The sequence below is a fragment of the Paralichthys olivaceus genome, chromosome 15, assembly GCF_024713975.1.
Source record: "Paralichthys olivaceus isolate ysfri-2021 chromosome 15, ASM2471397v2, whole genome shotgun sequence".
Classification (NCBI taxonomy): domain Eukaryota; kingdom Metazoa; phylum Chordata; class Actinopteri; order Pleuronectiformes; family Paralichthyidae; genus Paralichthys; species Paralichthys olivaceus.
The window spans coordinates 5,168,637-5,182,609 of NC_091107.1; positions in this window are offsets into that span (position 1 = coordinate 5,168,637).

Here is a 13,973-nt window from a genome sequence, read left to right on the forward strand (position 1 = left end):
AGTGCACCGGTTGCAGCACTCGTGAATGTAGGTCAGTGCACAGAGAGAGTAACAGAAAAAACAAGACAGGAAGTGAAAGTAAAACACTTTTGTTGAAACTTCTAATTGAGGCTGAGGTGCTGCGGAGATTTCTACAACTGTTTGTCAGAGGAATCAAGTCTTTAATAAAAACATGTTGAAATAAGACGCAAATGTAAAGTCTGCGGTACAAGTGTAGCAATATTTCCTATTTGATGTACACGTCAGAGGAAGAAGTTTAAGACTTGGATTTAATGAATTCTGATGAAATATTAATGAAACAAATTTTTTATTTGAGTCTGATTTCATTTGAAGGCAACTAGAACGTATCAAGGATGACTCGTCAAGTTTGATTTGAAAGATGAGAGAAGTTCATTAAGCTGATGGTAAACTGCGATGATCACATGATGTGTGTTTGCTTTCTTATACCTGAACATTATTATTATTCAGTAATTAGTAATAATTCATCCATTCATCCATTATTTATTATTATCATTATTTAGACCTCTTTTCCTTTCAGGGTCACCAGGGGGCCGGAGTTGATCCCAGCTGACATTGGGTCCATCCAGGACAGGTCTGAGGGAGGAAACCGGAGTTCGTATGCAACCTCCTATTAAGGTTAATACACTTGACATGCGTAAGGACAGTGCCAGTAGTAACACCTTTTTATTAGTTTGCTATGCCGTGTCTGTTTGTGGACGGTTTACCATGAAACTTGGGCGAGGGATGTGATCAGGGAAGAAAGTGTTTGATCTGTGGATCTGGATCAGGGGCAGACATTTAACATTTTCGTTGATTTCTCTGGGTGTCATGATATCTCAGCCTCCTTTAATCCCCATGAAAATCGTTCCCGCAAAAATATGTTGAACAAGTAAAAAAGTTCCACAAAGACACATGGAGCATGTCCAGCATTGTCATCTCATTTTCCTCGAGTCAACAACAGGATACTGTTACATAAGGTAAAGAATATCTCAATTCACTGCATCATATTCACCTGCAAATCTCTTTTGAACAGACTCCCAGAACCACAAACAAGACCTGTGGAAGTTGGCTGAAGCGACTTCTGTTTCAAGGTCAGTCGTGCCGCAGTGAATCTGCCCCACCCCACCCCCCCACCTCTCTGGCATCCTCAACCATCAGGGAATGATCACGAACACATGAACGTATACAAGCCCGACACTGGTGCCAACATCCAGTTCTATTTGTCAGTCGTTATCTCTGCTGGCAGAGGAAAAGCTTCTCACCGTTTTCCTTTTGTGGGTTTTATGATAGATATGTGTGATGTTTACTGTGAAGCAGTCCGGTTCCAAATATCAGCTTTTGTAAAACAGCCTTGGTTTTGAAATTCATCACCTCGATCCGACCGGTTTTCCAAAGACTTTTGTTGAGATTTTGCAGAATTCACTCAAAGACAAACTGTAAATTTATCAAAATCAAACCTGAACCAGAGGTCATCTCTGGATTTATTGTGCCTCACAGGATTCATGGAGGAAAAACCGGGGCTCTCTGGCCCGTGGCCTTTGAGTCTCTATTTATAGTGAGGTTTCACTTTTTTTTTTCCTTCTGCGGCATCAAGCAGAGGAAAAAAAATGACAGGAGAAAGAAGCCAGCTGAGTCAGTGTGAGCCTGGTTCTCATTTGTGCTGACCTTGTGTTACAGGACTCCTTCACTAGTGTCACTCACACTTCACGCTGCAGGAGGGAGGAGGAGGAAGGAGGGAGGAGGAGGAGAGTGAGCTCAGCAGAGACTGTCAGGAAAAACAAACTGTAGCTTAGTTACCTCTGAAGCAGACTGAAAAATGAAATCATACTCAGTGTTATGGAAAATCACATTCAGTCTTACAGTGTTAATTAAATGGAATTAAAACGAATTGAAGGGAATCATTCCAAATAGTGTTTCAAGCTGTTTATTGTGCCATTAATCAAGTTTTGAATTGTTAGAATAATAAATTGTTCTCTGGATTGCAGTGCAGATCAATCAGTCAGCAAACAAAAGTAAAAATGTACAAAACACGCAAGCGTATTTCCCCGAAGTCTTTCCTGAGTGTTTCCGTGTGAGAGCGAGCAGGTATCAGATACTCCGGTGAGAGAAACCAAACATTTCAGTTTACGGTCAGTCAATCAATCTGTTTGCTTTTAGAAGCTCCAAAGCTCCTCAGGCAAAACATGGAGTAAGAGGTTTGTCCAACTGTTCCTCAAAATACTGTCGAGCTGTGGTCAGTATCTGGAGCTTTTACATTTCTGTTTACAACAACCTTATTATTAGTGGTAGTTGTCATTATTTACTTTTATATGATAGGCAGCAAGAAGGTTTCCTGTTCTCTCCGTGTCTGTGTGGGTTTTCTCACAGCTCTCTGTTTAAAATGACTGTAGGTGTGAATGTGAGAGTGACGTGACCAGGGTGTGGCCCACTCCTCTCCCAGTGTCGGCTGTGATTGGCTCAAGCTCCTCCTGAGACCCTCAAAGTGTTAAAGACGATGGACTGATGGATGATGAGTGAGACATTTCTGAAGATAGATTGAACACAACAGCAACATTACAGTATTATTTACAGTAACATATTCCTCTTTCACATATTTGCTATACCTGTTCTTTTCAGGGATAATTCTCTGTGACAATGGCTGCATGGACATCGAGTTTTAAAAGAAATAATTGACCAACTTCTTATTTAAGAAAATACGATTATCACTTATTCATCTTGGGATGTTGAACTAAATCATCATTAAGTTTTATTGGGTTTGTACTAGTCTGGGTGTAATTGTATATTCTGGGTCATTTACAGCTTAGTTTACAAATCAAATGTAAACTAATAAAATAAGAATCAGACTTTTCTTTATCTTAAGCATTTTAAAAAATCATATATTTATTTCCTGCTTCCAAAAGCTTTTCCACTCCATGTGTGATGTACATCATCAGACAGCAGAGCGCCGGACAGATTCAACATTTGACATCATAATTCTGCGCCGCCAGCCGCCTTCACTGATTGTGAAGGATGACGCTGCAGCTGGTTTATTCGTGATCTCATGCTCTGAGTCTGAATGGGCCATTCAGTCCCTGCACAGGTTGTGGTGCCGCCAGCCAACACATTCCTGGGTGGGGTGCCTTACCAGTTATTAATTCTTTATTTGCATGAATTTACAGGCCACAGTCACTAAGACGGGGGTTCAAAGGTCACTGGATGGCACCCAGTTTGGAAAGTACAGAGGAAAAGAGAGGGAGGCTGAGTCAGCGTGTGCCAAGATTATTCAATCTTCCCTGTTCTGCAGAAATCCTAATGGACTCCGAATCTTTCTCTCCCTCACATCTTCACTTTCTTCACCCCCCTCTGTTTCTGTCTCTCCCACAGCTTTCTCTCCTACTTACACAGTAGGAACAGCAACTGCGGCGAGATACCGTAGCTGGTCCTTAAGCTGCTTTCACACATGCACTGGAGGGGCTATGTGTCCGAGGCAGTGGCTCTAGGCTTTCTCTGGACATTTCCTTGCCAGTACCTCAGTAAAAACTCCAGATAACATGTGAATGCCGGTGTGAGAACGCAGCACCGTCCCTCAGCTGAACGCTCTGGAGATTTCCCTCATGTTGTATCTGACCTGGACAATCTCCTGCTGCGTTCCTCGCATCTGAAAGACCGGAAAATGTCTTTTCAGAACGTTATCCAAAGTTCATGTGTGTGAACGGCTTTAGTCGGTGAGGATTGTCGGAACAACAGCTTAGTCTGAGTTCACATTTTGGTTTTTATTTAATGTCATTTTTGTCTCCAATTATATGAAACCAAACCATTTCTCCATCCGTCCCACTGTCACAATAACCACCCCCCTCTTCTCCTGCTCTCTCCCGGCCTCTGCTCTGCTCTGTGCCCACGATGTGAGCCAAAGGTCTGACACAGATACCGAACTTAAGAAAACAGTCCTGGCCCTCAGTCAGGAAGGTTAAAGCAACACCACGGGCAGTGAGGGAAAAGCAACAGGACAACAAAAGCACTAAAAAATGGTCTTGATGCAGCCTTTAAAAGGGAAAATCTGTGACTGTGGTGGACGTGGAATATGTTTCACATTAGGAGCCATTATACTGATTTATGATTGATAGATTGATAGTCTGTGAGTCAAGCAGTTTTTTTAAAATGGAAAAATTAAAAAACGCTGCAGCCAAACATTTCCAGCATTTTAAAACACCACAGTTGCCCGTTTATTTCCCCGTGGCTCTGCGGATCATGCGTGTACGTTTTCCCCTCTGGTATGTGGAGCATATCCCAGCGCTCTGTACGGAGGTGCAGGTCGCTGACCCCTCACTGTCAAGGAAACGTTCGGCATTATCCGCTGCAGATTTTTCAAATAAAAACAATAACTGCGAGCTTTACTGGTGGGGGCTACAAGAGGCATTCCAGCCGGATTATTTGTCTGCTGCTCGCTCCTGAGCAAAATCTCACGCATGTAAACCCTCGTAATGGATTCAATAAGAGCAGAACAAATCAGCGGAGACATCCGATCTCAGAGCGTCCACTTATTGTTTTGCATTTTGGCGATACGCACTGAAAACAATCGTGGAGGATAGCTGTATTTCAAAGTCCCAGTCTTCTGTTTTCCCACTTTATTCTCATCTCTCGTGTTATCTGACAAAAACGTATTCAGAGAAAGTTGGGCTGTGAATAATTCGTTTCCGGTGGTGAACCAGCTCAACAGAATTGTTTTGTGGAAACTTTGGTTCACTCACTTCTTCTTATTATGATCCTTCTCTAATTGAATTGGTCTCGTTCACTGGCATTTTTTAAACAGCTTCTGTCTTTATTTAAGTTCTGTGCCCGTCAGGCTGAAGGCAGGAGTCTCTCCAGGAGACCGTGAGCAGTGCAGCTGTTTTATGGTTCGGACACTAGTGCAAAGTGCTGAGATACAGAAGCAGTAAAATATTAAGAAGCAGCCAACAGTTCACACTGTAATCATCATAATTCACAGGAGTAATAAATATTCCCTGATAACAGTGGGTATAGCAGGCTGCTGTCTGAACACATCTGTGGTGCCATCGATGTGCTCTTCATTGCTTTTATCAACTTTGACGGTTCAATCCAAAATTCAAGCTTGGTTGGTTCCGATCAGAACTGGTGTTTTCTCTCATTCACTTCATTTAAGTCTTTCTCAAACACATGTCTCCTGAATCACTGCACTTGTATGTGCAGTTACTCTGCAGCGGTTATTTATGGCTGCATTAAAACTGGAAGTAATGTGGAAGTACTGCAACGTTCACTTGAAATACAGGACAGGTTGAACTACAGAAACCAAATCTTTGAAATCACATACAGTTTATCTTTAGCTCTGATCTTTTAACTTTGATGAATATAAAAACCCAGAAGAACATTTTGACTTTTAAATATAACCGATTAACGTCACTGCTCACCAGTGACTGAATATTCTCTGGTCAGGTTTTCGTTTTACAGTGTGATAAGCAGAACAGTGTTCATTAAACTCAATTATTTGATTTTGATTTTAGCAATAAGTACAATTTAAAAAGAACATACATCCTCAACATACATTTTCACTAGCTGGTTGTGTCGTGTCCCTCCTATGGTTTGAAACATGTAGAAATTCAACATCTTTCTCTTTCACATCAGTGGAAAACTAGTATTTTGACTCAAATCAAAATATGTCTCCAAACTTTCACTCTGCTTTTCTTCAGCGCTACATGATCTTAACAATCTTTCTGTCGTCAGCGCAGGCAGACATGTCTCTGCTGCGGATGAGGCTGCCCAGAGTGGAGAGGTAGAACAGGGAATTAGGGAGTATTTACAGTAAGAGGCAGATCGGTTGTGTGCAGCGTTTTGGCCGAGAGGAGACGTGGATCAGGCTTATCATTGAAACAAGCCAACTGCTTGTCATTTCAGCTTAAAGCGTTGGACTGCTTAAGTACTCTGGGCACAGAAGTTTTTGCTCAACACTCTGTTTAGATTAAGTTGGAAGGAAAAAGTATTGCTAAGTAGCATGGCTTATATCCACGCTATTCTCATTTTAATAAATTGACTCGTCTTCTGGTGATTCCTTTGACAGACACACGTTCATGCAGCAGCAGCAGCAGCATCGTGCTCCTTCGCAGAACGACTGAGGTGACTGGCACTGAGCTGACGTGTGGCTGGCACGACACTGGATGAGCATTACATTAAGAAAATCGACCCAACACGGAAAGTTTAAATTTCTTTCCTGCAGGTCAAAGATTATATTAATGTTTGTTTGGTTTTTGTGAAGTATTTTACTCCAATCAAACCCACATCAGTTGTAATTGCGGTGACAGCTTATCTTCCTAATGTATCTTGCAAAAACATACAGCACAAATAAAAATGGAAATACTGATGTGATTCCTATCAATTACGTTTGGTAACTCTCAGTGGATTGATCTTTAATAAACCAATCATAGAAATGAACCGTTTTCAGAAATGAACTGGAAAATGTTTGAGTCCAATTTTCCGAGTAGCATGTGTCAGACGGCGCCAGGACATAACGTGTCATTTCAACCCAGCACCTCCAAACTGAAATAGCTCTTGAATCTTGTCGTCTTCTACGTGTAAGGCACCTCTTCATTCATCCTGAGGTCCTGTATTCATTTTGTTTTTTTCAGTCTCAAGTCCGTCACATCACGCCATCAAAAACTCTGCTCGCTCGCCGCCAGTTTTCCGATCATTCTCCAGCTGTATATGAGCTCAGTGAGGCTATTTCCAGAAATCCAAAATTTTAAGTGGGACTTTTTCTTTTTACTAATTTCAAAATGTACTTTTTTTTCATGTCGACATCACAGACAATGTTAGATGGGAGTTAAATTTGTGGCATCAGTGGAAGTGTTGATTGTCTGATTCGGCCAATTAGAGGATGGTCCATCCGTTATCTATACCCCTTGGTCTTCAGGGTCACAGGGCAGTTGGAGTCAATCCCTGCTGCAACTGTTCACATTCAGTTTTAAACCTTTAATTTAGAATCTCCATTAACCAAGGCTACATGTTTTAGGACTGTGGGAGGAAGTTCCCAGAGAAAACGGAGAACATGCAAATTCCACACAAAAAGACCAACGGGTTCAAACCCCGAACCTTCATGGTGTGCTAACCACTGCACCACCATACCACCAAAGGCTGCTCCACAATCCAGTAAATAGATTTAGTCACTGAACAGAATCCAGACAAGGTTTAATACGATCAGATTACACAGTTGTTGAACAAACTGTTATTTTGTGACTGAGGTATTGACACAGGTACGACTAAAGACGCTGAAATGTGGCACCGCCTCTCGTAAAATCATCAGGGAAATGTTGGTTCTGGCTCATTACCCGATAAATCATTACTGTAAATGACAGCTCGGAGTTTCTTTGAAAAGACTGAGTCACTGCAGCTGCCAGTAGTCGTAGTAATAGTAGCTGAGTCAGGACACTGTGGCTCCTGTGTTTGATTATAACCGAGTGTCTCAGGGCTCCACATGTCTCCCACAGTGTCTCTCACAGGCTGTTTTCTGTGGAGAAAACAAGGGGAAAAAAACGACGATCTGTTTTGGCCTGCATGACTAATGAAACCACATTTCTTCTCTCTTGCACGGAAGGGAGCGGGAGAGGGCGGGATCGCGTCACTGCAGAGACACAGAATCGTATAAATTAACAAGATTTGGATTTTGACGCTTTCCAAAAATGTCGTTTTCTGGCTGACAAAAAAAAAAACCTGGATAAAGTTTCACTGATTTACAACAGTGTTGAACTTTGCATGAAACCATTTATGTCACTGAAAGGTCAAGAGTTGTGAATGGACCGTCCTGAGTCGCGTTTCAACGAGGTGGTTTTCCTCATAATGAATGACTGGACTCCAGAAATATTGGTTTGGCTTCCTAACCGATGACAGCCGAGGACAACATAACAAAGATATCAGGCAGCGAGGTGTGAGTGACGAAGGTTTATGTGGGCTCCGTGGAAATCTCCGAAGTGCCCCCCCCCCCCCCCCACGACTCCCTCATTTCCTGTCACGTCCAGGATGCAGACTCCCCCCCGTGATCTCAGCTCCAGAATTCCCGCTCATCGCCGTCACCTCCTGCACCGCGCTCGTTCTCTCCTGCTAATTCCCTTCACCTCTCCTCTCACGGATATTTAGATGGATGCATCAGTGCGTTGCACCTTTTCAAAGCCCCTTTCTATCATACTTACAGTGCTTTGTCTTTATGAATTATATCTGGTGTGGAAAAACACAAGCTTAAACAAAAACAAGTGCTGGTTGAGTCCAACGACAGGGAAAGAAGGAGGGAAAGAAGGAGGGAAAGAATGTGGCGATAAACGCAATGCTGTTTTTGCAAGTCACTGTTAGTGAGGCCGTTATCATCGGTTTGCTTGTTCTCACCCATTTTTAATTTTGTCAGTCGTCTCCACGGTTCAAGGCGTCAAGGTTTTGTGTTCCAGTGATGTCAGTATGAAAGATGTCTGCACAGTTACTCTCTCTCCTCCTGGAGAGACAGGGGAGATTTGGATGTTGGCTTTGTTGGCGAAGTCATTAACAGTAAAGCATAAACGTGACAGTGCCAAAGGAGCAGATACACAAAGCATTGAGTCGATAAATCTGTTTTACACTCAATTAGAACATTGTGTAGGTCGTGCTGACACGGAGAAAACTGGAAAATATCTACATTTACACAGCTGACAACTACACTCTGACCTGCATGGGAAATAAAATCCAGAGCCAAGTTCCCACCTTGTATTTTATTCAAAGATAATTCCTATCGTCACAATCTTAATATAATAATTAATTAATGAATATTATAGTTCAGATTCAGATTCATAATAACATTTTTGGTGAATACTCTATATACAGTATATGTACAGTATATATATATATATATATATAGTATGCATAACATGGTGATGACAAAAAACATATACAGCACATGAGAGGAAGAAAATGCCTAAATGCATCATGTGTCTCCTCAAACACCCGACAGGCGATTAAAGACAAATAAGAAATTGGCAGATTGAAATTGTTTGATTTTAGTTGCCAACTTTCGCAGCGTCTTGGCTCATGGTCAGAATTGTCCAGATGAATTTGTGAAAACGTATTTGACAGGAAAGGAGACGATTATGAACAGAAAGATCTGCTGCTGAGTTGTGAGGTCAAAGTTTTGATTCTCCCCGTGAACTACAAGATTGCATTGACCCACACCTCAGCGTTGACCTGCCCTTTAATCTGCAGAGGAGTGAAGTCACACCATGATCGTGAAGATTAACTGTCCCACCAGAGTTTCCAGGAACGTTAACGTTCCTCCGGCAGCTTTGTTATATTCTTTCCAGCTCCCTCTTTAAAGTAGCAGCCTGAATACCAGCACTCAGCACATGCGGTTGCCATTTGTAGGTATATTACGAAATACAAAACACCGTATCCCCTCACATTTCAGAAGAACTACAGGAGGGATCTGATTTTTGACAGGAGGCAAGTTTTGCCTCAGGTTTTTTTCTTCAGCCTTAAACCTCCATCTGCCTCCTCCTCTCGTTTCCCATGGCCCCCGCTGAGCGAGCCGACCAGGTTGTAAGGGATACGGTTTGTGGTTGTGCATAGCTCAGATGAACTGAATTCCTGGCAGCGTGGCATGACACTCGGAGGAACAGTGAGATGTCAAGGCCAGCGAGCCGTGAGTGAAGGAGGGAGGGGAAAATATTTAACCCTGGAGATTGTGCGTTGGAACAAGACAGATGAGGTGAGAATTCCATTTCATTAGAGATGCCGGTCAGGGTGAACCAGGTTTATATATTTTGTTTTTGCACAAATGATTTAACTGTTAAGTTACAGTTTACTGTAAACCTGAAGGCTGTTATATGTAATTACAATCACATTTACTATTATTCTTCATATACAATCGCAGTATGACTCCTAATAAACAACAATATCAGCTGATTGTGTTAATAGGCAAGTTTCACAGCTTGTTTCCACTCCAAAGGGCCAACAGATAAGTTATTGCAGGGTTGATTTAAGATGTACAGTGGGTCCATTATTCTAAAACTACATTGGATTTATATATAAACTTTGTGTTTCTGTATTGTACATATATCAGAAATGTCATACACAAGACCTCAGATTTAAATAACCTATAAGTCGCTTGTCTCTAACACATTTATCTAAATTGCACAAAGCAAAAATGTACTACTGCAGCAAAAATCATTAAAGCGAAGTTAAAATGTGTATTAGAACTTACTTTTAATAAAATTTTAGATTTTTTATTTGGGTTTATTTAGGTTCGGGCGCAGTGGTACAGTGGTTAGCGCTCTCACCTCACAGCAAGCTGGTTCCTGGTTAGAATCCCGGCTTCCTCCCAAAGATGAGGTATATATGGGTGAGGAGGTCATCTGAAATAAAGGCACAGAACTTTCCGATGCTAACGTGAAAAAACTGAGTGTGGAGGACAAAGTAATCCTCTTTGAGCAGCAAACTCTTGGGTCCCTGTCGTCCACCGACCTCGTCAAAGGTTTGGCGTGTGAAAGAAGTTGTTGAATTCAGACACACAACCGCTGAGTGAGTCCATCTTTGTGCTTTTGTTTTCCACTGAATAACAAACGTATGGGAGACCGCTCACAGAGGAACTGCTGGTGTCCCCGGCTAAAAATAAATCACACAGCTTTAAGTGATGGAGAAGGTGACCAAAACAGTGACTCTCCTGAGAGTGCAGCTAGAGATGTTGGAAACAGCTTAATACTGTGTGTGTGTATTTGTGTGTCTGTGTGTGTGTGTGTGCATATGGCCATACAGTAAATGTAAATGTGAGCCAAGCTGCAGCACTGTAAGTTATGACACAGGACTTCTATGTTTGGAGAAGCCAAGAGGCGCTGATTGCAACTTAATTTACAGTTGGCTGTTAAAACATATACGGATCTTTTTACAGTCAGGATCTCCCATACCCCTCATATCACCATTAAATATATACAAGTGAAACAAATGTGAGGATTCCCATTGAGTTGCATCATGTTGTTAGACTTAGATGCATGCAGTTTTATAATAATGGAAATCAGTGGCGGGATTTAAGTACTTTTCTTCATTACTGTACTCAAGTACATTCTGTATCTGTACCTTTAACTCCACATCATGTTTCTATGTATTTCAGTATCTAAAATAGATTTTGTAAAAGTCGAGAAGCAAATGTTTGTTGTAGCATCGTCTGCGTTGTTCTTCATTAATATGAGTGTAGCTGTATTATCGTGGTACCAAACAGAATACACAGTAGAGACCGTTGTAGCTGTAGTAGATCGTTGCATCAGAGAATTTGCTTGTCCACTACTTTTGCTCATGAGAGTATATTGAAAACCAAGTACTTAGTTATCTTAGTTGAAAACTTAATGAGGTACTTTTACCTGAGTGCATTTGTGTCTATTAATTTGTACTTTTACTTCAATAAAATGGTTAAGTACTTCCTACACCACTGCTAGAAATACATTTTTGAGATGTAGGTCGAGGACCACTCTTCCCTCTCAGGCCTGCAGAATGAACACGAATGAACACGGCTGGTTATTTGCCTGACTTTTTTTATTTCTCAGGGTCACATTGCAGATGTTTGTGCTGCAAACATCATTCTTGTCATCTACAGGAGGGGGGGGGGGTGTATGTCGCACCATTGTGAGCTGTGACTGTAAGTTATTGTGTGCTACATCAGCAACTGTCAACTGACCTCTAACGAACCTCACACAGGATTGTCAGCCACATCTATCTTATTGTGTTTTTGTGCTGTTGGGGTTTCTCTCACGCTCGCCCTGTCACAGCGCTCTGTCTTTCTAATACCACTCTGCTGACCTCACACAGCCAGCGCAGCCGAAACGCTTACGAGGCGTTGTGCTCCATGTGCAAGTGTGCATATCCAAATTCATAAGCAGGATTTGAGCGTCTGTTCCTATCTGTGGTCAGAAAACCTCCTGTTGAAGGGCCAGAAACACAGGTTGAAGAAAACTGGACCGGGCTCAGAAACAGCGAGCAGAGAAAACTCAAGTCCAAGACATCAAGTGGAAACTATTCCAGACTCGAGTTCCATCTGCTTTCACTTTAGAGTCTGAGTCCTAAACTAAATAAAGATCCCTACTGAACACTTTTATTGCACTTCTCTCTCCATCCATCCTTCGTTCCCATCCTGCTCTTTTCACTGTATCACCATTTCAAGATTTTCTTTATTCTTGCTTTGTTTCGGATTTAGAGAGTCGACTTGAATGTGAGAACTGAAAACTGTCCTGTGGTGTTACGATATAAAGTGTCCCCCAGTAAAGGCCAGATCTGATCCTCCTCATATGCAACACTTGGGTTTGTTTTTAATTTGTGTACCAGGAGGATTTTTACCTCATCTCAAATGTCGTCTCTGCCTTTTTGTTGCTATGGGAACATTTCTGATGACTAGCGTCTGTTTTTCCTTTTTCCGTCTTTTTCCTTTTTTGAATTAAATAGAACAGAAATAGAAAAATTTTCCATTTTGAAGAGATGACAAGTCATTTATTTATATTAGTGGCAGACAATATTCATCAAAATCATTTATCAGAAGTATTCAAGTGTTCAGTTTACATCTGTTGTCTTGGCAACTTGTCTCTTCCCACTGATTATTATTGATAAATGAAATTATCAGAACAGGAAGGTTATGTTTTCACCACTGTCCCTTTGTTTGTTTGTTTGTTTGTTTGTTGGTAAGATTACACAAAAGCTCCTGGACAGATTACCATGAAACGTGCTGGAAGGATGTGGAACCAGTGAGGAAAGAAGCCATCAAATGTTGGTGCAGATATGGATCAGGGGGCAGATCCAGGATTTCATTTTGCGAGATGGGCTTTTTCAACATTTTCATGGATTTCGTCAAAAAGAGAATTCATGGAGCTTGTTGAAAAAATGTCCAGGGGAAAAAGAAACTGATATTTATGTGTGTGTGAAGTTTGCCAATTAAGGACGGGACGGATACAGGATGGATTACAAACTTGGTGAAAGGATGGCACATGGGCCAAGAAAGAACCCATTTAATTTTGGAACAGATCCGTTCATTTGATATTGTGAGATAGGCCATTTGTTCTATATTTCCATTCTTCTTCATCTTGATTGGGCACGTTTAGGATATCTGTGAGTCATGTGCAAATTTGGTGCAGCTTGAATGAATTTAATGTTGGGCCTTGGAAGAGGTATGAGATCTACTGATTAATGGGATAAGGAGGAAGAAAGGGAGCAATAAAGAGATACACTAACAGACAGATGCCAAAAGAACAACTGTATTGTCTTTTTTGTTTATGATATCTGAATCAAAGGGAACAAAGCAAATTCATTTTCCATGACCAATACTTTTCAACTCCCTCATTTAAGTGTTTTTAAGAGCATTGTTTGATTTCATCCTCTTCACTGTTTCTGCGGTTGTCATAGAGATAATTGTCTATTCTTCCAAGCAGCGCAAACAACCATGGTGTTACACAGCAGCATTTCATATTTCAATCAATCCATCAAACAGAATAGTTGAGTGAACAGCCCGCATGCTCACAGGGTCCTGCCTTAATGAATGGCTGTCCGACTTGAGTCAACACCACAACTTTTGGGTCCCATTAAATTCTCGCTGGGATGAAAAAACACACTGCAGCTCTATATTTGCTTCTGGAGATCGACCAAGAGCTGTTTGAATCCATGTTCGAGTGTCTGTGTGTTCAACGCGGACCAGGGCAGCTCCTGCACGCTGAATTATATTCATCTGCTAATGTCATTCAAGTGTGCCGCTCCCTCTATGGTATATGGTTTGGATTGTCACACTCTGCAGCCAATGCAATCACTGCGGGCCGACATGCGCTGCAGCCCGGAGCCGACGGAGGCCATGTTTGTGTTTGTCTAAACAAACACTGTTCATTTTTTGATGTTAGGTTTGTTTGAGTTTCAAGTAACGTACACCACAGGGAGGGCTCTGGAATCTTTGGGCACCGAACAAAGACTCCCTCATCCACACAAATAATCCATAAAATGAATGAAAG